This window comes from Thermobia domestica, chromosome 2, assembly GCF_964235325.1.
Source record: "Thermobia domestica chromosome 2, izTheDome1.hap1.1, whole genome shotgun sequence".
Taxonomy (NCBI): domain Eukaryota; kingdom Metazoa; phylum Arthropoda; class Insecta; order Zygentoma; family Lepismatidae; genus Thermobia; species Thermobia domestica.
This window is the reverse complement of record NC_137455.1, coordinates 370653623-370677941: the sequence shown is the minus strand read 5'-3', so window position 1 is coordinate 370677941 and position 24319 is coordinate 370653623. Positions and strand designations below refer to the sequence as shown.

At 36.3% G+C, this 24319-nt stretch overlaps 1 protein-coding gene across 2 annotated transcripts in view; it reads right to left on the bottom strand.

The window, feature by feature from the left end:
- The window catches only part of LOC145678840 (synaptic vesicle glycoprotein 2B-like), a 138284-nt gene that overhangs the window by 74679 nt on the left and 39286 nt on the right, over positions 1-24319 (bottom strand). The window lies entirely within an intron of this gene.

Sequence of the window (24319 nt, the reverse complement as noted above, 5' to 3'; positions counted from 1 at the left end):
TCGATACATTACCTGTCTGTTCTTCTCAACCTTATACTGCTGTTTTTTCACCTACTCATGAGGAAGTAGTTTCTTAACATGAAGTAGTACGTTTTGTCGCGGATTAAATATCCGAAATGTTTTAATTAGTCCATGACAGGTTGTAATTATATAAGTGGTACGTTTTGTCGTGGAATAAATATCAGAAATGCTTTAATTAATCCATGATAGGTTGTCACTTATGACAGGTCGTCAAAAGTGGTACGTTTTGTCGCTGGTACGTTTTGTCGGGACACCGATAGGTGTATCTCACCCCTACAACATTTTTTCCTGGTTATAAATAATATGTGTATCAAGTTTCGTTAAAATTGCTCCGGGCGTTCCAGAGTTATGCTAGACAATATATAGATACATACACCGTACATACACTATTTTTTACACATCATCTTTCTGTGACCCTCCTAGGGATGAAAGGGGCATCTTTCGCCCATAGTGTTTGTTTCCTCATTGTAAGTAATACGTGTACCAAGTTGGATTGAAATTGCTCAAGGCGTTCCAGAGTTATGCTAGAACATATACACACATACACATAAGGGCTACATACCTTTATACATACGTCTTTATATATATATACAATACAGTACATCCACGTGAGACCAAAGACAATCTGGAAAATCGAAAATCCGAATAATCCTGATAATATGGATAATAAGCAAAACAAATCCTGAGTCAATTCACTTCAACGTCTTGTGAGTAAAGCTTTCTAGAACTCGATAAGAAGCATTTTATGAACAGTATTACCATAATTTACTGTGAAATCTATACACGAACTGTACATTTAATCAAAACAAAAAAGGAAACGTTTGCCGTATTTATGGTTACGTTCTTGCTATCATAGTTAAAAATTATTATCTATGGGGACATTAAATTTTAAAAAGTTTCTTCAAATCTGGTTTGGATTATCCGGAGATCCGGGTGAACGAGGGCCGGATAAACGAGATTGTACTCTACATAGATTAAAAACATCAAACTTGTTAAGACGTTATATATATATATATATATATATATATATATATATATATAATAGGATGTATGTATGTATTAGTGTATGTATGTATGTTCGAGCATAACTCTCGAACGCCTGGAGCAATTTCAACCAAACTTGGTACACGTATTACTTCGAAACAAACGCTATGGGCGAAATATACCCCTTTCATCCCTAGGAGGGTCACAGGAGAATGATATGTAAAAAATAATGTATGTAGGTGTCTGTATGTATCTATATATTGTCTAGCATAACTCTGGAACGCCCGGAGCAATTTTAACGAAACTTGGTACACATATTACTTATAACCAGGAAAAAATGTTGTAGGGGTGAGATACCCTATCATTCACAAGAGGGTCACAGGGGGATGACTTATGCAAATAATCGAAAATGACTGGTATTAGTGTCGAATCCTTAGTTTTTGGGGTCACGGAGATGAATGGTGACAGGCCCGATAGCGTTTCAGTCCCAGTGGAGGTTAGATACCCTTACCATCCCTAAGGGGGTCACAGGGGGAATGACGTACATATACTCGAAAATTAGCGATATTTGTTTCGAACCCATGGTTTTCGGGGTTGTGGAGATGAATGGTGACTTCCGATGGCAATTCCGTCCAAATATGGCTAAGAAACCCCTATCTACCCTTCGGGGTCACATGGGGGATGACATGTATAGTCGGAATGAACCGTGTAATCAATTATTGAAATGTCTATTGTTAGGGTAGTTGGGAGTTCAAATATTTTATAAACTTGATCTCCCCGTTCGAAGGACGGGCATTTCAGCTAGTTTAACCAATAAAATACAAACCAGAGACATACACAAGCGATAAGTTCTGGTGGTCCGGACTCCCCTCTTCCCCCCCCCAAAAAAATGGTTTTCTGTAAATTTAGTCTAATTTTAGGGGCGATTTTACAAATTTTAAAATTCTTTATCCTCGAATTGAAATTGGATCCCCGCTCTAGAAAGAAATTGCTGCGTATGCGCCTGATACAAACAGTAGAGGGAAAGTGGGTTTGGATTGATTGTAACTACCGTTTTAAGAGTGATTCGTGCAATTACATAGTGATATTCATTGGTGAAGTTCAATTAAGGTGAGAATCATGTTCTCCCCTGCATCGATCGGCATCAGAGTGGATAAATTTCGAAATAAATTCCAGCGAAAAATTCTATGGGTACTGAACGCCAATCTAAAATCCTCTATAAATCTTTGATCCTTGAAGCATCTATCGAATTAGTTAATTATTAGTGTTTAGCGTTACTTTCCAGCACCGAGACTATATATAACTTGGACCTACAGTTTGAGATGGGATCCGAACCACCACAATGCGCTTAAACTTAAAATTTCTCCCACTGGGAATCGAACCCGGGACTTCCTGCGTGGCAGACATCACCTAGGCACTAGACCTGTCTGAAATCCAGTGTCATGTGTAATTATAATCTGCGCTTATCCTAGACACTTTTGTCTGATTATCAAATGAAAACCGCCGGTTAAGTTATTTTAATTGTTAGCTCTTAATTAACATCTTTCTATGTACTATTCCTTATGTGTTTTCGTTTTCTTAATAGCATAATGTTTACAGCACCTGTATTTAAAAGCATGGCTTTAGATCGATCTATCCTGTTCAAACAACTTGAGTACGTTGGAAAATAACCACCCGTTCAAACAACTAGAAAGAGGAAACTGGAAAGCGACCGCTACTTTTTCTTTTCTTTACGCACGTATTTTTACGGGTGTCTTCCCAGTTGCGACAGTCCTATTAGCGACAGGAACTGCTAACTGTCCTATGAGCGACCGATTCGATCTGTTAACTGCTCTATGAGTCACCGATTCGTTCATACTAAGATAATGGAAGAAGATAAGGCTCTCCCTTCTTCAACTTGTTTCATGCTAATGTAATTTAGAACGTAACAAAATGTACTATGAAAAATTTCGCTCTACCTGAATTTAATACGTGAGAATGCTCTCATTACATTAACAATCTTTTATACGTTTTTCCTAATATTATATTTTTGAATTAATTTCTATGAATACATTGACTCTATCAAGGGGAAAACCAACTAAATACATTTAGAGTAGCTCCGCCTTTGTCTGTGCTTCTAATATAATTAAAAATTTCATGTTAAATGATTCGGAACACAATGGCATAAGAAAGACATCAGAAAGAGGTAGGGGCGCCCGAAGAAAATTTTCTAGGGAGGGGCATCTCCATGGTTGCTGTATCACGTCTGGTATATCTGGTATTTAATATACGTGGTTTGCTATATTACATATACATTTTTGTGAGCCAGGGGGTGACCCCTGCCTTCCCATTGGGCGCCCATGGAAAAAAGGTGTTCACCACTTGAGGATATCAAAAAAATCTAAAATACGGTGTATTTGAAGAAATTATTACACAAGTTACAAATCTCTCGCAGGATTTACCAGTTCGTCTAGTTATAAGGGATTATTTCAGATTGCTACACGACAAGCTTTTTATGTATAAGTCAAAACAAGGGAGGAAAGGCAAATTAAGCAATTAGTTTACGTTTTAGTAGCTTACAATAGGGGGGGAAGGTAGTTTAAAGAGTTTGTTTACCTTTTGGATTGTTTAGAGTGAACTGCATTGTAATTGGTGGGATTGGTTGAGAATAGCCAATCAGATGTAAGGGATCTCAAAAGCTGTCTTTTATTATTGACATTTTTTTTATTTTATTCATGGAGTCTTAGGAAGTCTAAAAAGTAGATAGTTGGCGAAACTGTTACACGTTTAAATTTTTCAACATAAAATATATTACTGTGCTTAGTGAGTAATTAGATTTGAATCAAATTAAACACAGAAAACAGAGCTTTTGAAGAAAGGGGATATTACGACTGGATTTTCAATAATTACATAGGAAATATTGAAATGGAAATATGGAAATATCCCTGTTGTCTCGTTAAGTTACTTGATATGTTTTATGTCAAATCTAACTCAAAATTAAAAGTTTTATTTGCACTCACAGTAGAGGAAAAATATATTTGACGAACAGTATCACTGGCACGTACATATTTCATACCAAGGTTGTTCGGGCGCTAATAACGCCAGAGGCAAACATATTTTACGAGATGGAATCATATCATCTTCCATCTTCTCAACGTAAATGAATCGGTCGCTCATAGGACAGATAACAGTTCCTGTCGCTAATAGGACTGTCGCTTCTGGGACTAATTCTTTTTACGCTAGGTGTAAGGGCCAAAATGCGGATAGACATTTCGGTCGGAAATTTACGGACGTAAAATACGCACGGGAAAACACGTTAGTTTTTGCCTAGCTTTATTGTGCAAATGTATGTTGATGTGGAAGTGCTTTGTAAATTCGGTTTATTGTGTGAGATTCTGACAAATCAAGCGTGAAGTAATGTAAATTGTGGTCTAGAAAGGAAAAACGAAGTGCAAGAAAGAGAGAAGAGTAAAATGTTAAACGAGAAATTGTCAACTTCCAAAACATTTCAGATGGAACAACCACAGAATGGATGTTTTTGCGTGTATTTGCGCTCAATAGAAGAGTATACTCTTCACCGTGGAGTATACTTAGCGCCCGTAGATTTAGCGCCCGCATATAATATCGTATACTTAGCGCCCAGAAAGAATTTGATGCTTATCAGTGTGCTAGGGTTGACCAAAGTGAGAACTAGTTTGTATGTATAAATGTAATTTCGTACTTCTCTCCTCACCCCTCTCTTTTGACGCCTAAAGAACAAGGATTTTTCACTTGAAAGATCCTGCTATTCTTGCTGCACAATTGTCATGTCACTTGTAAAACCCCTTAGGCAAGTTGAAAGAAATGTGTTCTTTTCTTCCTCTTCTGTTCACAACCGTCTCAGCTCTAAAACTCTGTATTTTCATGTACATCTGTAATTACGTACAATTTAATTACGACTTAAGGGCATTACCATATCCCCAATGAGATTTTCATATATGGATGTGAATTCATGTGCCAGTATTATTTTAAAATTTATATAGTTTTAAATAATAATAATTACACGCACCTTAATGCAAATACTACTGCCTGGAAAACAACAAGTATTTATGCACATTGCATAACTTCATTTCCTATCGTAAATACAGGGTGTCAAAAAATTCAACTGCTAAAATTTGCTGGGTAATTTTTTATATCAAATGAAAATAAAACGTTCTAATAAACATGTTATAAAACGACTCCTTTCAGTGTTATAAGCCGCCCTAAAAGCAATTAGTCACATTTTAAACTCTAGTTTGAAAATAATGGAACATATCGCAAGTAATTAAAGAAATTTGGCAAGAACTAGTTAATTCTTCTATCTAAATATCCACACAAGAATACACTTTTAACCCTAGGACTACCAGATGGGTCCATTGCACTCGTACGCATACTTTCTTTAATAATTACTAAGGCTCAGTAAGTATTGAGATTCTATGACATTTCCCTGGTTGTGTTCTTGTATTATATTATTTAAGTATTTTTTCATTTCATTGAGTCAACATATTGCAACTTTATGTGTTATGTAGTTCGATTGATTTAATTATTTGCAATTTTGCTTATTTTAGTAGCAGCTTTTCTTTATTCATTCACTTATATAAGTCCCTTGTCGGAAGCATAATAGTTGCTTTTGTCTATCAAACTGTATTAATTTTTCCACTGTATGCAGTTGCGTATCCAGGGGGAGTTTCCGGGGATCTGGACTTCCAAGCCCCAAAATTTGTAAAAGTTGCTAGAATAAAACCTAAATTTGCGCTTTCAGTCTCCACATTGACAAAAAGAGTTTTCCGGAGTAGGACACTGACCCCCCGAATAGAAATCCTGGCTTTGCCACTGATTGTATGTAAAGTTTTGTTTATTGTTAGTGTGTTTTGATCATTTGTGGTGGTACACTAACAGATCACTAACAATACACGTCACTATTGATGGTAGAGGTGGGATATTTTTGGTAAATCAATAAACGATGAAGAAATTGATTCCCGACAGACGATAAGATATTAACAGACTTCTATGCAATATGTAACTGAAGTTTCTTGTTCAGGTACCGCTATTGAAATGAGACGTTGAGTAGTTTTCTTATCCAGAGGATGGGTTACAAGTTTGAAGCGTAGCACCTATAGCTAATGCAAAAAGCACGTGTTAATGCAAAAAGCAAAACTCCGAAGAAAAGCGATCCTACAAGGGCTGTCTTATGTTTTGATGACAACATCGGCGCTATTAGAATACCTGATGACGAACTGTTCCTAATTCGTGAAGTTGCAGATTCTTCACACACACTGCAATATAATTTTATTCTTACATATAATATGACTGTAGACGAACGACTTTTCATTTATTGGGTGTGCTCTCTCTTTTGACAATATATACCCAGTAAGATCAGCTATTTTACAATTGCAAAACACAATGCACAACTATCCTGAAGTGGTTACTTCTAGAGCGGAGGAAAAAATTCAAAGTTATCCTATATTAAAGCACAACAAAATCAGACGTTCACACTAACAATCATATGCCTCGCTGTTACACCACAAAACAATGAATAAAATGGCCTATGACAGTATTTTACATAACTGATGTAAATGGACTCAACACTTATGGTATTGTGTCATCAAAGCATAATTTCAAACGAAAAACAAACGTTAAAAAGTTTGAAATATCGTAAATTCTTCATTTCGTCTGGTTAGCAGTTCGCCAACGTTGAGAAGATATCACAGAGAATAGAAGCTTCCCAGCATACTGAAGAGGAACAGCCTAAGAAAGTCTCTCCAGCAAAGAGGGAGCACAAAACAAGAACTTTCTGCCGCAAATGCAAGCTACATGAATGTACTGACATGTAACATTTTTCAAGTGTAACACTGCGATTTTGATAAAATTTGGCAGGTAGATATTACACATGAAATAAACGAATACATGTTTCTTTTTTCCGGGGGAAACTGTTTTAAGGGGTAAAAGTCCCCACCCAAAATTTGGAGAAATTTGAGGCCCGAGAGACAAGAAGAAGTTATCGAAAGTGAATGAAATTGTGCGCAGATATTATGGCATGTATTCGTCTATTTCATGTGTAGTATCTAACTGCTAAATTTTATCAAAATCGGAGTGTTACACTTGGGAAGTGTTACATGTGAGAACAGCAGAATTGTATGAGAAGAGTCTTTGGGAAATTATACTGTAACTCGTTACATTCCAATAAAACAATTACCTGTGACTAATCAATTTTTAAAATTTGTTACGCAGAAATAAGATTCCTTCTTGCAAATTTCAATATTATATTTCTGAACAGTGTTTTACTTCATTGTAAAACCTTCCTTTTGCGAAAAAAGAAAAGGTTTGTATTTAGTTTTACGTCCCTTGGTTTTACCGGATAGGCTAAGGAAGACATGAATTTACTGATTATAGTGGAATCCGAACCACTTTGGTCATTCAATGCTCTCCCACCAGGAATCGAACCTTGAAGCTCATACGCCAAAGGCTTGCATGCTTGCCACTAGACCAGCATGTAGGGATAAAACAAACAAATATTGGAATGTGTAAATTAAATTCACAACCAGACGTGGCTAGTGAGAGAAGTCGTAAGCCAAAGCGTTCCAGACAAGTCACACGAACACGAAGTACATACTGCAGCAGTTGGGATTGGCGAATGTTTACAGGGAGAATGGGAAAGTCCGATTTCTATGGAATGGTGGACGGATTTGTTTTCCTTCTCTCTGACAAGGGTCAGAAGGGATGGATTGCTTACAGCAAATCGTACCAGAAGAAACTGAAGAATTCCTAATTTATTTTGATCAACATTACGTATCAGATAGTCTCTGGAGTATGCGACATTCATCTTATGGTGATCTTACGATTCAATTTCTTTGCCAGCCTCTTTTGTTTCCTCGCAACTTACCCGTTCATATACCAACATTACAGAAAGAGACACGAACAAGTAAATTGACAGAAGCTTCGAATTTGAAATTCCAAAAGGCTGAACCTGTCCTCCTTCCTTGTGGATGGACATTGCAAAAGGATGAGGCCATGGTTTCAACTGCATCAAACAGGAGTAGCGAGATGAATTACCAAAGAAGAGGGTAAAATGGAAGACGACTGGCCTTCAAAGACTAAAATCAACTCAATTTATTCCATTATGAGTATTTCAAGTTTGAAGTTACCGACAAAGTGCCTGTGGTGCATCATCATGTAAGTAGCCCACTATGAGAGGGATACACTTTACACAAAAGCTCTTTCAATTTTCAAATTTAAAAGTAGTAGAAGAAATAATAAATAAAAAGGACTTGAACCATATAAATATTGTTACTTGACTATTTCAACAAAAACGAAGTTGCAACTGTGCTGACGACCTTTACGGGGATGGAGATTTCACAAGTTTGGTTGGACCTCGCATAGAATTTTGTCCATATTACAAGTAACTTTTGTCCTCTTGACCTGATTTACAGCCGTGAATTTTAAAATCGAAAGTTATAACAGAAAAAATTCTTTTACAACTATAAATTTTGGTATTTATTTTTTATACGATCTTGTACTTGGATAGAAATTCTAGTTTGTAATTGTGAAAGTTGTGAATATTTGAAAGAATGTGAAGAAATATTGTCATAGCCTTGTAAAATATAAAGTAAATATTTTAAGTAAACACTTTTGTAATTTTTCTTTAAAAAGATTCTAAAGTGACGGCTTATATTTTGATGTCCCTATTCAAATTACCCGTTCCGAAAACAGGTTCGTATTCATTTTAACCAATTTGAAAATACTTATTACCAAGATTTTTAATTAACTTGATTGTTATTACCTACGATTACAACTAGCTATCATGTTCGAAAAAGTGTATGTGTCACCTTACGAAAAGACAAGGAAACTGCTAGTTCACTACTGCCAGGACAATGAATGAAAGCTGTCACTGATTATTGGCAACGAAAGATACAGTTGTTAGTGCAGCATATATATATTTTTTAAATATAAACTAAACTTGTATTCGAGCATCTCATTTTATTTGGTTCGATGTGATTTATCGATTTATACATATATAATGTGTTTGACAATGTTATTTTTAAAGGAAGAAAATCAATCAACAGTGTGGACTATATCTCATTAACTGAGTAATGTAGTCTTAGAATTGGTGTAATAAAGATCTTAATGACAGCGACGACGACTTCTGTATAATTTTGGAGAGGCCTTGAAATATGTGTATTTCCTTGTCACAAATTCGAATAAAGATATCTACATTCAGGGAGGCCAATCTCCAAGATCAGTGTGCATGGTTAATGACGATGTAATTCAATTTCACTTTTATATCAGTAAGTAGCTGTAACAGAGCATCAATGTTCATATCTACGAATACGATATTTTACTACGTGTTCTAGAAAAGTTTACATGGGTTTTTACACGCATGTATAACATTTTGTTTACCTCAATATTATCAATGGAATGATATATGTCTCGTCATTGGAAGACTGTTAGAACTACGCGTTTCATTCTTGGAAATATGTGTGTCAGTGTTAAGAGGAAATCAAGTAACAAAAGGTACAATCCGATTGTTAACAGTTAATATTTTTCACTTTAGAAATCTGTAATCAGGATCACAAAATTATTACAAAATCACTAAGCATACAAGTTACAAAACACCAGTTACTAATGTGTATTTACTAATAGATGCGAAGTGAACTCAATTATACTAATTTTCCTTTTATATGAACTAATCTTGGATCATATTCAATCCACTTTAAACGTATTAACTACATAAAGAGAAACTTACTCTGAAAATTATTTGTTGGCTATCGAATAATTACAACAAACATTAGTCTTTTCGGGTTCGATTCCTAGTAAGAGGGCATTAAAATTCAAACGCGTTACTTCACGTCTCATATAACCTATGTACAGCAATGGGATACTAAACTCCAACAACCAACATCAGTAAACATTCATTTTGAAACATAATTGCGAATTAATTAAAGTAGAACACATCAAAATTAAAATACCCTTTTCCGCTTTCTATCATAAATAATTCTTCTTCTTTTTCGTAATATTGTAGGATGATGATTGAAGAATACATCTAAAATAAAATGATAGTTCGGTGACTTATCCTTTGGCAGATCTGTCCATTGGCAGATTTGGTAATTGGCGGATTTGGTAATTGGCGGATTTGTCAATTGGCAGATTTGTCCATTGGCAGATTTGTCCATTGGCAGATTTGTCCATTGGCAGATCTGTCCATTCTCACGATTGGCGCATTTGGTCATTTTCGCGATTGGCGCATTTGGTAATTGGCAGTTTTGTCAATTGGCAGATTTGTCAATTGGCTGATTTGTCCATTTTCACAATTGGCGCATTTGGTCATTTTCGCGTTTGGCGCATTTGGTAATTGGCAGATTTGGTAATTGGCAGATTTGTCCTTTTTCACAATTGGCGCATTTGGTCATTTTCGCGTTTGGCACATTTGGTAATTGGCAGATTTGGTAATTGGCAGATTTGTCAATTGGCAGATTTGTCCATTGGCAGATTTGTCCATTGGCAGATTTGTCCATTTTCACGATTGGCGCATTTGGTAATTGGCAGATTTGTCCTAGGCCCAATAACTTTAAAAAGAATGTTCTGGAAGTGGTTTTGAGAACCATTTTGTTCATAATGAAATTCGTGCCAAACACAACAAACGCTGATGTATAACAACAAAAACTCTGTAAAACCTTTTAGAAAAAAAAGTTATTAAAGAATACTTTCTAACAAGTGAAGTAGGCTATATTACGTATTATTGAATTTGCTACATTTGGCAATGAAACGTTGACGTTATTTGTGAAATATATGCACACAAAAAAAGAAAAAAAAGAAAAGAAAAAAGATGTTTTGACCTAAAATCCTAGATTGGGGATAATGTAGTTTGTTATGTTGATTTATGTTTTAAAAAAACAAGGACGCGGTGGTTCAGTGAGCCACTCTCTGAATTTATCGCTACTTTTAATCAGTTTATAACGAAAGTATTACAACCACAAGACGGAGTTCCTATACACTTAAGGTTCTTAAAATATTTCAGATCCTGTTGAGAATCGAATTCAAGATGTATATTTCAAGGTGAAATGTTTCGTATCTATGCAAGAAACTTGTGTTTCAGCATATCATGAAGATTTTTTTTTGCAACTTTCAACAGCTTGCACTTTTTGCTGCTGTTCCTACCTGATCAATCAAAAAACAACAGCAAAGCAGGGTAGAGATTCGAACACCTGTCGTTTGGATAGAAGTCCTTTACGGATCCAATTTTTAAAAAAGTTAGCCGATTAACCGAACGTTGTTCAGTAATTTTTACTCTTTTACATCGTTTTACTGCTTTTCCATTCTTTTTTTTTTTTAAAGGAGAGGGACACGAACACAGAAACAACGAGAACAGTTAAAATTCCAAAGTCCCTTCTACTGGGAATGGAACCGGGGACTACGTACATACCAAAGGCGCATACCATCAGACCAGCGGGAAGGGATTATGAAATGACAGTGTTCCTATGTGGTTAAAAATTATAACCAATGAGACGAAGAAACTGTATTGATGTTTTCAAAATTCATTATAAATATGGGTTATGAAAAATTGTTGATAAACTTTCCTTTGCAGCTCTTAGCTCGTTTCGGCATATACACTCCGAAAATTCCCAAAACCCATCACAAGGAGGTAGCTGCAAATCGAGTTCCAGCCGCCTACCCACTTGCTTCCATTTTTTGGCTCATTTACATTTCATAGTCCTGCTTGGAGTCAAACTTTTCCATTTTTTTTTTCGAGATAAATTTTGCCCTGATAAGCCCATCTCTTCAATCTGCTCTATACACTGATGCTGACGTTTCTGTAACTGCTTTTATCATCCTCTTCACCGCTTGCGTATGGCACGGAAAACCTCGAATTTCCTCAGAAGCTGTAGCCATCGTTATAATATTTTCTTCTATCTGGCTCAAAGAAAGTTTTCTTGTTAATGGCGGCTCGGTGAGAACCAATCGATCATTTCATGATATTTACTTGCGTGTAGACTTGATCTCTTTCTCTGCTGACCCTTCTTTATTCTTCTCCATCCTAAAACTAGGATGTCCTGGCTACTGTCGGTGATCATTCCCAACAGCAAGTTTTCCAGGATGGACAAAATAAGCGTTGGAACTAATCACAGTATACACGATTCTTCTTAATTCCTCTGGAAGAATGGATGCAGATCAAGCAAGTAGCCACAAGTGTCGCTTCCCATTGGTGAGAGAAGAATTTCGCTTTATTTCAAACCAAACTACTTTGCTAACAAACTGTGCAAGGCAACGAAGTGCTTCTTCGGGATTTTAGGTGCTAATATACATCGGTATAGGTATTAGGTATAATCGGAGAATGCAAAAAGCAGTCGTCAAACATCTGGACATGACAATTGGTACAGGCTTTTTCTTTAGAAGGTCTGGTGGACACAAACTTTCTGAACTGACTCGGCAAATGTCCAAAAAGTATTTTTCTATTGCTGATCGTTACTGGACTGTGTATAAAATTACAATGTTTCCGACTTCTTATAAAACAATGCTTTACGTATTATTATTGTCGTGTGTACAATATTGTATGTATATTTTCTATTATTGCACAGCCGAGTTGAAAATTACTTGATATCAGAGCACTTAATTAAATTTTTCTTTGTAATATAAACGGGTTTAAACGAAATTGTCCACGATATACGTGAAACAAGCTGCAATGTAGGACAACATATTTTTCACGCTATATATGAAAAACATGAATTGGAATACAAAAATATATTTTTTCATCTAATTGATTACCATTTTTAACCACATAGGAACAATATCGTATCTCACCTTTCTCTTCCGTTTTGTTTTCAGCCTCAGAATGCTTGTGCCAAAAAAAAAAAAAAAAAAGTTATTGCTATGGAACAGAATTTTCTTTGTAGTGTCGTGCGGGTTGCATAGCCGCAGCTATAAAAATATTCAAGTCCCATGAGGCGAAGGAAGGTGTTGACCAAACAAATCCAAATTTTCTCTGTAGACTACCACTAACACGAAGTAACTTTTCCACAACCCGACCAATCGAAATTCCCCCCCCCCCCAAAAAAAAAAAATCGGCCCACTTTAGTGTATAACGATACGGGACTTTCCAAAGATTGGCGGAAAGGGAAGGGAGTGAGGGCAGGTGTTACGTATTAAACAAGACCCGTACATTTGATACGCTTGAGATATAAACACTTTGTGCTTACAGGTTAAAGCCAGTCCTGTCAAATTAATCGAGAAATGCCATTAAAAAGATGTTCAATAGAATAACGTGTTAGTGTTGTGTCTCAGACTCTCAAGTTTCAAAATTATACTGTGTGTGAAAATACTAGAATTAATTGTTTGTCACCTGTTGCTAGAACCAGAGATAAATTCAGAGAGAGTCCAGGGGGAATTTCTGTTCTCATAAATAAGTTGTGAATTTATTATAGGCTGAAGTAATGATACGCTTACACCACCCCATATGCTCATTGGCGTCTCTGGCATGTAAAATTTGGGGGGACATCAAAGGAAATGATCTAACTGCTAGTGAGTATCTAAATAAATTAAATTAAAATAAAATATTGAATATTTCGTATTTCAAAATATTGGGGGGGACGCGTCCCCCCGTCCCGCCCGCCAGAAACGCCCATGCATACGCTCATGTTTTATAAGGCTGATTTCGATCATGATTCTCAAAGAAAGATGTGCTGTGATCAAATTTTACAAATCAATCTCGAAAGGCAAGTTATTCAATCCCATAACGCTTTTAAAAAGCGCATGGAGAGTTTCTTTACCTACTTTTCAAATCAAGAGACACATTCCTTGAATATTATATATATATATATATATATATATATATATATATATATATATATATATATATATATATATATATATATATATATATATCGTTTAACGTCCCATGATTATACTCTTTCGGCTCAAGGAGACAGATGACTAATGAAAATGAAGGATTGTAAAATTAATATTTTGTGCTCTCTTACAGGGAATCGAACTCGGAACCACATGATCCAAAACATGTGCTAGCCACTAGACAAGTGGCAGTGACCTTCACATTTCTCCAGTGAAAACTTATCTGAATTCTTTTGTGGCTCAAACTCAAGAAAACAATTTATGTGTCAACCGATAAACATATCATTTACTCGTAAAACACAAATGCAAGCATCGTAAATTTTGTTGAGCCTTAAACTTGACTTTTAAACTTACATGTACGGGATATACATAGTTCGAGTCACTACCGAAAGGTGCTTATGAACCCTAAATTAATCTATTAATCATTGGCCTGTCTTTTACAAGTTGCTCCTGTTTTATAATGAAATCGAATCAAGAATAGCCAATTTTTATACAATCTGTTTATTCACGGTACGAGCTTAGTGGATTGTCAATTGTGATAAGTTGTTCTTGTATTGGTAATTTCCATGCATATAAGTCTTCATTACTGCAGGAATGGTGAATCATTCCTACATCCAATAACGACTATACTTAGTAATTTATGGCAACCTTTTCAGGATCAACGGCTCAAGGGCTAAGCAAGCAGTTTAACAAATTAGGTGATTTTTGAGCGTCCCATACAAAGATTCCATTTTTTTTTCAGTCTTTTAAAGTAATACGTTGAATTGTAATAAAACATTCCATATCCATTATTTTTCATTGTTACTCTAGCACGAATGTTTATGAAAGTTTCGGAAGTCAGACATAATAAACTTATAGGCTATAACAGATTGACGAGGGAATGATATTTATTTATTTATTTATTTATTTAACAATCACCAGATGCAGCTCAGAGGCTACCGGTATTTTATACTGGATATGTAACAACAACATGGAAAGGATTGGAAAAGTATCGGCCAGGGCCTGTTTTAGTAGGTATCATCCCGGCATTTGCCTGGTAGGACTGAGGGAAACACTGGAAAACCCCAGTCAGTATAGTCGGCAGCGGGAATCGAAACCATGACCTCCCGAATGCGAAGCCAACGTTCTACCATTTGAGCCACTTGATATACGTAATGAACAAAGAGAAGAACATATTATTTTTGAGAAGGCTACGGCTTCGAAACTTAAATTTGTTTTGTGTGTTTGTTTAATAAATATATTATTATCTTCCCGATGTGTTAATTGGTTGAACTCACACACATAGTACAATAAATTCTGTATGTCAAGTAACAGTTTTTCCTTGTTTTTGTATTTTTAATTCACAATAAAAAAATATTGCTTATAATGCATATGGAATATGCTAATAATGCTTATAATGCATGGATTAATTTTTGGGATTCATAATAAAAATTAAAATTGTCTGAAGTATGTTTTCAAAATTAATGTTTATTTTCGAGGTGGTGTATTATTAGCTGCATTCACTACTACTTAAATGAGTTTTTGTATTGTAGAAAAGGGAAAAGCAGAATTTGGAAAAAAGCCCAAAATTTCCCAAGGAAAAAAGCGAAGCAGAAAAAACCGAGTTTCCTCCCTCTTCCCCAAAAAAGACGTTTTTTTTTTTTAACCCTTGCATCTCTATTTGAGATTGAAATAAGTTGACTGGCTATCAATTCAAAATTCAAGCCCAACACTTGCACGTAAATGGCATAATTAACATTTAATATTAATTCCTAATGTTTTATCTTCAGTTCGTGACTTGTATTACGCGAGAAGAAAGATTTGATTTAAATAAAAAAAATCTATTTAAATCAAAAAAAAATCAACAAAAATGTTTTTTTTTTTTAAATCATGATTTTTTCCACCCTGGTATAGACAAATGTTGCTGAGTCATGAGTACAATATGGAACAAAAGGACGAACATCAAGTTTAGTGCGCGTCCGGATAAGACTGCTTCAGAAACATAAATGTTGCAACAAGTGTATACCACAAGCGTTTCAGGCAGGGGCGGATCCAGGGGGGCGATCGCCCCCCCAGAAGAGGAAACTTACTTGTTTTATATATATATATATATATATATATATATATATATATATATATATATATATATATATATATATATATATATATATATATAATCCATCCCAGAGTTTGGAGCCCTTAAAAGTAGCATTATGACAACCCCCCCCCCAGAAGTCGGTCCTGGATCCGCCCCTGGTTTCAGGAAGGGACGGAAGTCAATTGAAGACGATGAACATCCGGGTGGAGAAAGAACAGTGAAAACATAGAAATTGGTGAAGAAAGTGATCACAGAAGGCCGAAATGTGACTATGCGAATTCTTGCTGAGGAGTTGCATGTGAATAAAATATATGGCAAATTTATAGCCCACGATCTCAACAAGGTCTGTGCCCGTTTCATGCACCATTCCTTAACAAATAAATAACAAAGAACTGCGTCCTATTAAGTCCTACATAAGAGGGGTATCCAAATAGGGATGGTATCGAGACGAGACTTTGTACAGTCTCGGTGGATAAATTTTATGGCATGTAACCCGTAGGATCGACACTGCGTACAATCAAAACTGCGTACAATCGAAACTGCGTACGATCGAAACTAAAACCGGCGTAGGATCGAAAACAGATAAGGTCATATGATCGAACAATAAAAAAACTATTTTATAATCTCAGAATATTAAGTAATAGTATTTTTTTGAAGTTATATAGGGAAAAACCGGAGTAGGATCAAAACTGTATACGACCGAAACTGCGTAGCGTCAAAACTGCGTAGGATCGAAACTGCGTAGATCGAAACTGCGTACGATCCACTCTGCGTACGATTCAAACTGCATAGAAACGAAACTGACAAATAAAATAGTGACAAATATAATTAAATAATCATACAGGGGTGTACCCAGGAAGTTTTTCTTGGGGGACTATGACTTATTCAGGAGGGCCAAAAAAGCTAAGTCTTGTCTCAGCAGGGAGAAAGGAGAAGCCTCCCCCCAAAAGCCAATACTTCTGATCAAGTTGGCAAATTCCTTGTTCAGAAGATTGCCGTTAAGTTCAATTGACTTAGCTTAACATTTTCTTAGTTACCTAGTTGCTGTGAATTGTCACTTCTTTTATAGACTTTGCAGGTGGCACAATCGAAGGTTCATGTAATTAGTTCAAGTTTTTGCTAGTTTGGGCTTCGTCCCAAATTTACTAACTTCCAGGGTTGTTTTGTTTAAAACAAAATATTTAAAACAAATGATTAAAACTTTTTTTAATTGTAATTTAATATTAATTGTAATTGTTTGTGAAAAATTTGGGAAATTTATCCTTCCCCCCCTATTATTTCAGTGTCCTTGGCTATATTGAAACCAACGTACAACTGTCTGGAATCATTCTTGGCCTACAAAACGCACCATAGAGGAGCACGATTGGATAATTAGGGAAGCCGGTGAACCACCATGTATGTTGATTTTTGCTTCTGACGCGTAAGAAGTGCCAAAATTTCATGTGTATTATGAGAGAGTTTTTTTTCTTTCTCTCTTTGTATGGCAGCTAGCGACTTCAGGTTTTTACTGTACCTTGTCAACATACCAGAAAATTCTTTTTAGGTGACTTGAACCCATGTGGCTTCGGTGTTGCCAGCTAGAAAAAATCATGAAATTCGGCTAGGGATTTTTTTTTTAAAATTCGCTCCTACATTTTTTCAATAATCCCTCCCGTTAGCAACACTGCAATCTAACTTACACCAAAAAATAGCCATGTCCCTCTTCTAAAATACAAGACGTAAACGATATCAATCGGGCTAACAATGTTTGGGCAATAAATCATTAACTGAAAGTCTACGAAAACCCCAAAATCGATTTTGTCCCGAAAGGGTTAATGAGATATGCGCGCCAAAGATTTCGGGCTCTAATTTAACGTGAGCCCCCCCCCCCCCCCAAGTTTCTGGACTGGTCCAGAGAATGAATGGCCTACATAGTACTGTCTACGGGCTGGATAAGCTACCAAATTTCAGCTTTCGTTCTCCCATAGTTAATGTGATATAGGCGCCGAAAATTTAGGGGCTAACTTCACCAGAGCCTCCCAACTTTCTGGGCTAGTCGAGATATCGACGGGCTAACAAATTTCATCTTTTGGGCCAATATAGTTAATAAGGTGTGAAAACCAAAGTTTTGGGGTGTTAACGTGAGCCCTTAACATTTTGGGCAAGTTGAGATAATGGGTGTACCAGGTACTAAACTTCATGGGCCTTCCAACCCATTATTATTTAGCATTTGGGGCACTCAAGGAACACAGATACAGGATCTCCAAATGTGAAATTGAAAATGCAATCTTTAAGTTTTATGTCCGACTGTCATCCTGGGTAGACTAAAGGAGACGCAGATGATGAGAATAAATGGAATGGTGAAATGAAAGAGTTGTGGGAAAGGGAAACTCCGAGAAAACCCTCACACACGGTGTTTGTTCACCACAAACCCCACTTTGCGCAAGTTGGTATAGGACCAGGGCCCCGCATCATGTGTGAACCCTCTGCCACTAAGCCACCGCGGCCCAGAAGTCCTCGAGACGAGACACATAGGCGTATACCTAACGTGTAATTTGTTCGTAGCGGGAATTTCTGTTATGGTATAGTTAATTACAAACAATGAAAAACCGAAATTGTGATGTGGACAATCGTGACCGAAAATGTAATGTGGACAATCTCGAACAAGCAATAAACAATCTGCGTGATTTGTTTTAGATTTCGGAAAATAGGTTCTGCCAGATTTACGCTTATCGACTGTAATCGTTTATTTATTTATTTATTTATTTATTTATTTGGGAGGGAAGCAAAGTATAATACATTTCAGTCATTACACATGCAAAGAGATGTTTTATGGTAATTGTTTTTTGTTGAAATATAACTTCGGTATCTTTTATACGTGTTTAGGAGCTGAGATTATTATCTAATAATTATAAGGAAGATACATTTTTTGTTTTTTAGGAAGATACAAGTTTTTCACCTTCGTACAACAATTCATGTTTAATAGGCGTATAGAAGGGGCTCATGCCCAAAACATTGAGACTCCAATTCTGGGACCCCATGGTGGGGGCCCGGGTCCTGACCACCACTGTGCTGAGGGGAATCGGATCTTTCCAACGTCACCATCTGTATGCAACAACTCCATGCTTAAACGAGAAATAGAGTGGACTCGAGCCCAACATTTCGGAACCACATTTTCTGGAGCTTCGAGGCCAGGGCCCAATTTCTGACATTACCGCTTTCGTTAATCGACCCCGACCTTTCAAACGCTAACACTATAGTACAACACCATGTTAAATAGGCAAATAAAAGAGACCTGAACCCAAACTTTTGGGATCTCATTTCTGGAGTCTCAGGTCCCGGAGCTTTCCAACACCACAATATGTATCCAATAACTCCATGCTTAAAAGAAAAATATAATGAAGCCAAGCTCAAAATTTCCGGACACCATTTTTGGACCTTTGAGACAAGGGCCCAATTTCTGACGTTAACACTGTGCTCAGACGACCCGAACATTTCCAACTTCACCACCCACATACAATTCCATGTTTAATAGGCGTATAGAAAGAACCCGCGCCCAAAACTTCGGGACCCCATTTTTCTGGAGCCTCATGGCTGGGGCCCGGTTTCTGATATCACCACTGTGCTCGGGAGACCCGGATTTTTCCAATGCCACCATCTGCATCCACTAACTCCATGTCTAACACGGCTTCCCCATTGTAGGAGGATTTTGATGAATTTTCTCCAGGTTCTTTACAACTATTTACAACGTTTCAAACTATTCATAAAAAATGAAATTTCAATACATTAGAAACTATGTTCTTTTAAAATGTTCAAAATGGATGACAGCATTGATTTCCAGTAATAATTGTAAACTTTCGTAATTTTATTCTCTATTTTATTAGTAGTTTAATTTCGAATCTTTTACGGTTAAAAATATTTTTGTGAAATGTAACGGAATACATTGAAATGCTCCTACTCCCACGGGTACGTGTTCCAATTATAAATCGATTTGAGGTTCAGTGTACAAATGAGAAACTCCCAAAGCGAAGTACAATATTGTAACGTTGTTGACATACATATGAATAACTGGTGATTAGGTCGTTAAGCTGTACATAAAATCATATAAATTTTCATTCATATTACGCAGACAAGTACACACAGAACAACATATGAATCTTTATCTGACTTTTGTTTCTCTAACTTTCTGACAGCCTTTACGAAATAATATCTTTACAATCGAAATATTCGTTAAACATTATTATTATTCTTATCCTTCAAGATTCATCATACATCATATTCTTCATTACTTTAAATTCTTCATATTACATAACTATTTTACATTATATTCCGTCGAAGCTGTTTCAAAGTTAGTATTACACTTCTGACAGTCATCATTACAAATCATAATTGATTCTCAATCCATACGCCTGTAACTTGTCCATCCTACCTGCAGTGTGGATCCTACGCAGTTTGGATTCTACGCAGTTTCGACCGTACGCAGTTTGGATTCTACGAAGTTTCGATCGTACGCAGTTTCGATCCTACGCAGTTTAGGTCGTGTGGAGTCCATGAACATAACCCTAATTTATAGCTGCACAGGTTAAACAAATTAAAGAGAGAAAAAAATATTTTTTGAGCGCATGATTAAAACTTAAATTATTTCAGGGCAACTGCGTAGGACCAAAACTGCGTAAAATCAACACTGCGTAGGATCGAAACAGGTTTTGAGCTGAATTTTTTGATCCTACGCAGTTTCGATCGTACGCAGTGTCGATCCTACGCCGCATTCCCGTTATTTTCTACGGATCATACTACTAAAGGAAATAGGTCACTCATGACAGCTTCAGTACAGGCTGCACCTTTGATTTGTAGCAACGCAGTAGCAGCTAACTTAAAATTTTCACAATACACACACACACACACACATACAAACTTCCCTCGCAGGTTGCGGAGTGACCCATTCTTATGTTGGGATTGTTGTGTTTAAAAAATCAGTAAATTTCTTTGGAACGCGTAAGAAAACGTTTCGATTTTGTTTAACTTTTTGTCCTTTTTCGATCACTGTAATGAGATCGCACTTAATTGAGACTATGTCTGGAGCATTCCAAATCATCACTGAGGTAATAGTTCAGGCTTTTTGTAGATCATCAGAATTTATTGGATGGCCATTTCAAGTAAACTTAAAATTTGTGATTCGTAATCGTAATTTCCACCTTAGATTATTTCGGTTTAAGACAACGGAGGAATAGGGGGAGGCTCATTTTACTATTTCAGAGAACCTTCTTGATCAAAATAATGAAAAAAATAGTCAAGAAAACCTTTTATTCTTTATTTAATGAATGTGAACCACAAACATCATCAAATCATTGCACTTTTATTGTTCCCAGTGTTCCTAACTGTGACATCAAAGTTAACGAAACTTCGCTAACTTTAAAAGCCTGCAGTTAATTCATGAAGCATTGGTCGAGAATGGCATTCGGTGTGTTTATTATTCATGTAAAGTTGAACCATCTGACAAAATTTCAGAATTTTAAAAGATGGTGTTTTCGAGAATATGGCGCCCAAAAATGGCGATTTTTGAAAATTTTACAATTTCTCGAATTTTTTGCGACAAAACGGTTGAACACAGAAGCGATACAAATTTTTTTTCGGAAAGCGGGTAATCAGGTCTTACCAACCGTGAAAACAGAATTTTAAAATTCGAACCGGAAGTGCTCGAAAAAATTCGCAAACTTCGACTTTTCAGATAAATTGACGTTCATTTCTTAATTTATGTACAAAAAGATACGCATGCGCAAACAAAACTATAATAAAATATAGTTTATTTATATCCCTATGTACATATCACAACAAGTATTATAACTCTACCTGTTTCCATAGCCGAATGGTGAGGCTCCGAAGTTGACTATTGTCCATGTCTTCTACAATTCATAAATTGTACTACCCGTCTTTGATGGCCCATTACTTGGCGGGAATTTTTTTTTTCGACAAAACAAAAAAAAAATATGGGTCTCTTAAAAACATGTCTAGTTGCTATAAAAAAAAGTTTCAACAATATCTGAGATGGTGATGGTACAATCAGCGACAAAAAACCTGCAACATGAGCATATAAGTTTATTGTGAAATGATGAAGTCTTTTGCTCCAAAATAAGTGTGCACGGGAGGAGGTCGAGGTTTATCCTGTCGTGATTCGTTCCACTTAGACGTTATGTTCATTCCCTGTGCTGTTAGGCGTAGTTTCACAATAAACTTACATCCTCATGTTGCAGGTTTTTTGCCGCGGATTGTACATGCTCTGCTTGAATTGAAATGGAAGGCACCTATGAAATATGAACAAACTTGCGTTAGGCGTTAATGGGAAAATCGTCGGAGAAGAGTAAACTTAGAGTAAACTACCCCTTCTGAATGTTTACAGGACGTTGAGTTGATTTTAGTTTAGCGTCCCTTTCAGCAGCGAGGCTATATGAGATGTGGACCTACTGATTAACGTGGAATCCGAACCACATGAGCTCCCGCCGGGAATCGAACCCGGGTCTCCCACGCCAAAGGCGCGTACGCTAACCGCTTAGCCACGGAGGAGCTCTGTTTACATGACGAACGAGTTGTGTCATATTTTTAGGTTATTAATCATACATTTATTTATGAAATGTGATTGAGTAAATTGTTCGAAAAAACGCATCCCATACAGTAAATTACACCTTATGTATTTTTTTAGAGCAATGATTCATACTACGGTGAAGGGTTATTAATAAAATATATATTTGTAAAAAAAATAAATAAATAAAAATAAGCAAAATCTTTACAGCTGTTTTTGAGACTATTTAATTACTTTAAATTTTCATCCTTAAGTAAACTACCCTTATTTTTAGATGTCGGAGGATATAGAATTCGAAACGATAAAGTGTTATAAAAACTTCATGTCTAGAATTCGGTGCAGATGCGTCGAACAGTATGGCCCCTATTTGAATACATGTAAAAGCGTGACGAACCGACAGACGAACAGATGGACAGACATCAAAATCACTTTTTCGATATGTGGGCTTGTTGAATTCATTGAAATCTCGAGTTCGATTTTTATCACTATCACTACAATTTCTTCTTTCGTCGCTCGAACGTGAAAACGAATAGGAATACGACGACACGTAAGGTGATAACTCGTAATTCCCAAAATTTAATGAGTTACGTTTAATATGTTGCCGTGCTAGAAAAAAACGCTTATGCATGTTTGTTATATCATTTTAATATCAGTTTTTCACGCTACTATATAATGTAGAAATATGGTATGATTATCGTTCATATTCATGCTATCTTTTGGAAATATTCGTGTTCCGCATACATAGATCTGTACAATTTAGTTTCGTTCAACGAAAGCATAGACTGATTGCATTTCTTGCACTTGTGGATATGAAAAAAAAAAAAGAGAGAGAGAGAGAGAGGGAAAAAGTCAATACTCTAAAAAGAAAAAAAAAACAAGCACCCACACATACACACACGAACGACAATTTGACATCAGCTTTTTCCTTTCTTCCTTTTTTTTTTTTTTAAATGAAAACAAGCTATTCTAACATTCGATGTAACGTCATGTCGATGTAACAAGGGTAAGACTGAAAAGACTATCAAGGTCGCGCATGTTCTTTTTCCAGTTTCTGACACAAATCCAAAGTGAGTTGTCTGCTGTTCAAGAACGGGCAGGGGAAGTGTAACATACAAGACCATCAACTGAAAACAACGACTGTCTCCAATATTACACGTATTCTAATACTGAATAAAAAATGAAATGAAATGAAATCTTTGAGTTTTACGTCCCACGGTTATGCCGGTTAGGCTAAAGGAGACGGTGATGATGAGTAATGAATGAAATGGTGGAATGAAGAAAGTGGGAGGAAACAGGAGAACCCCGAGAAAACCCACGCACACGGTGTTTGTCCACCACAAAGTTCACTTGGCGGAGGCTGGGATCGAACCCGGGACCCCAAGAACCAGAGGTGAACACTACCACTGAGCCACCGCGGCCCCTAATACTGAATAAATACGTCGATTAAAGGATACTATCAATAAGTTATTTCCTTATTATATTGTCTCGGTTCTTATTAACATAAAAATTTTACACTTCGTATAATGTTTTGTAAGAAAAAATATATATCTGGAATGGGATGAGATTCGATCTCCACTCTATCCACCTATAACCACGGAGACTATGTTTTGTTTGCTCTCTCTTCCTTAACAAATAATGCTCATAACCATCGTGCGTATCGCTTTGAACCTTAAGATAAGAGTTTTTCTGTTTAATTCTATATTTTCGTACGACAGCTTAGTTACAGAAGCTAATTTATATTTGGCAAACCATCTAGACACTAGCTTTAAACCAATAAATTCAATATTTTACTCCAAGGTGACCAGACGTCCCGTTTTAGCCGGGACAGTCCCTTATACTCAATC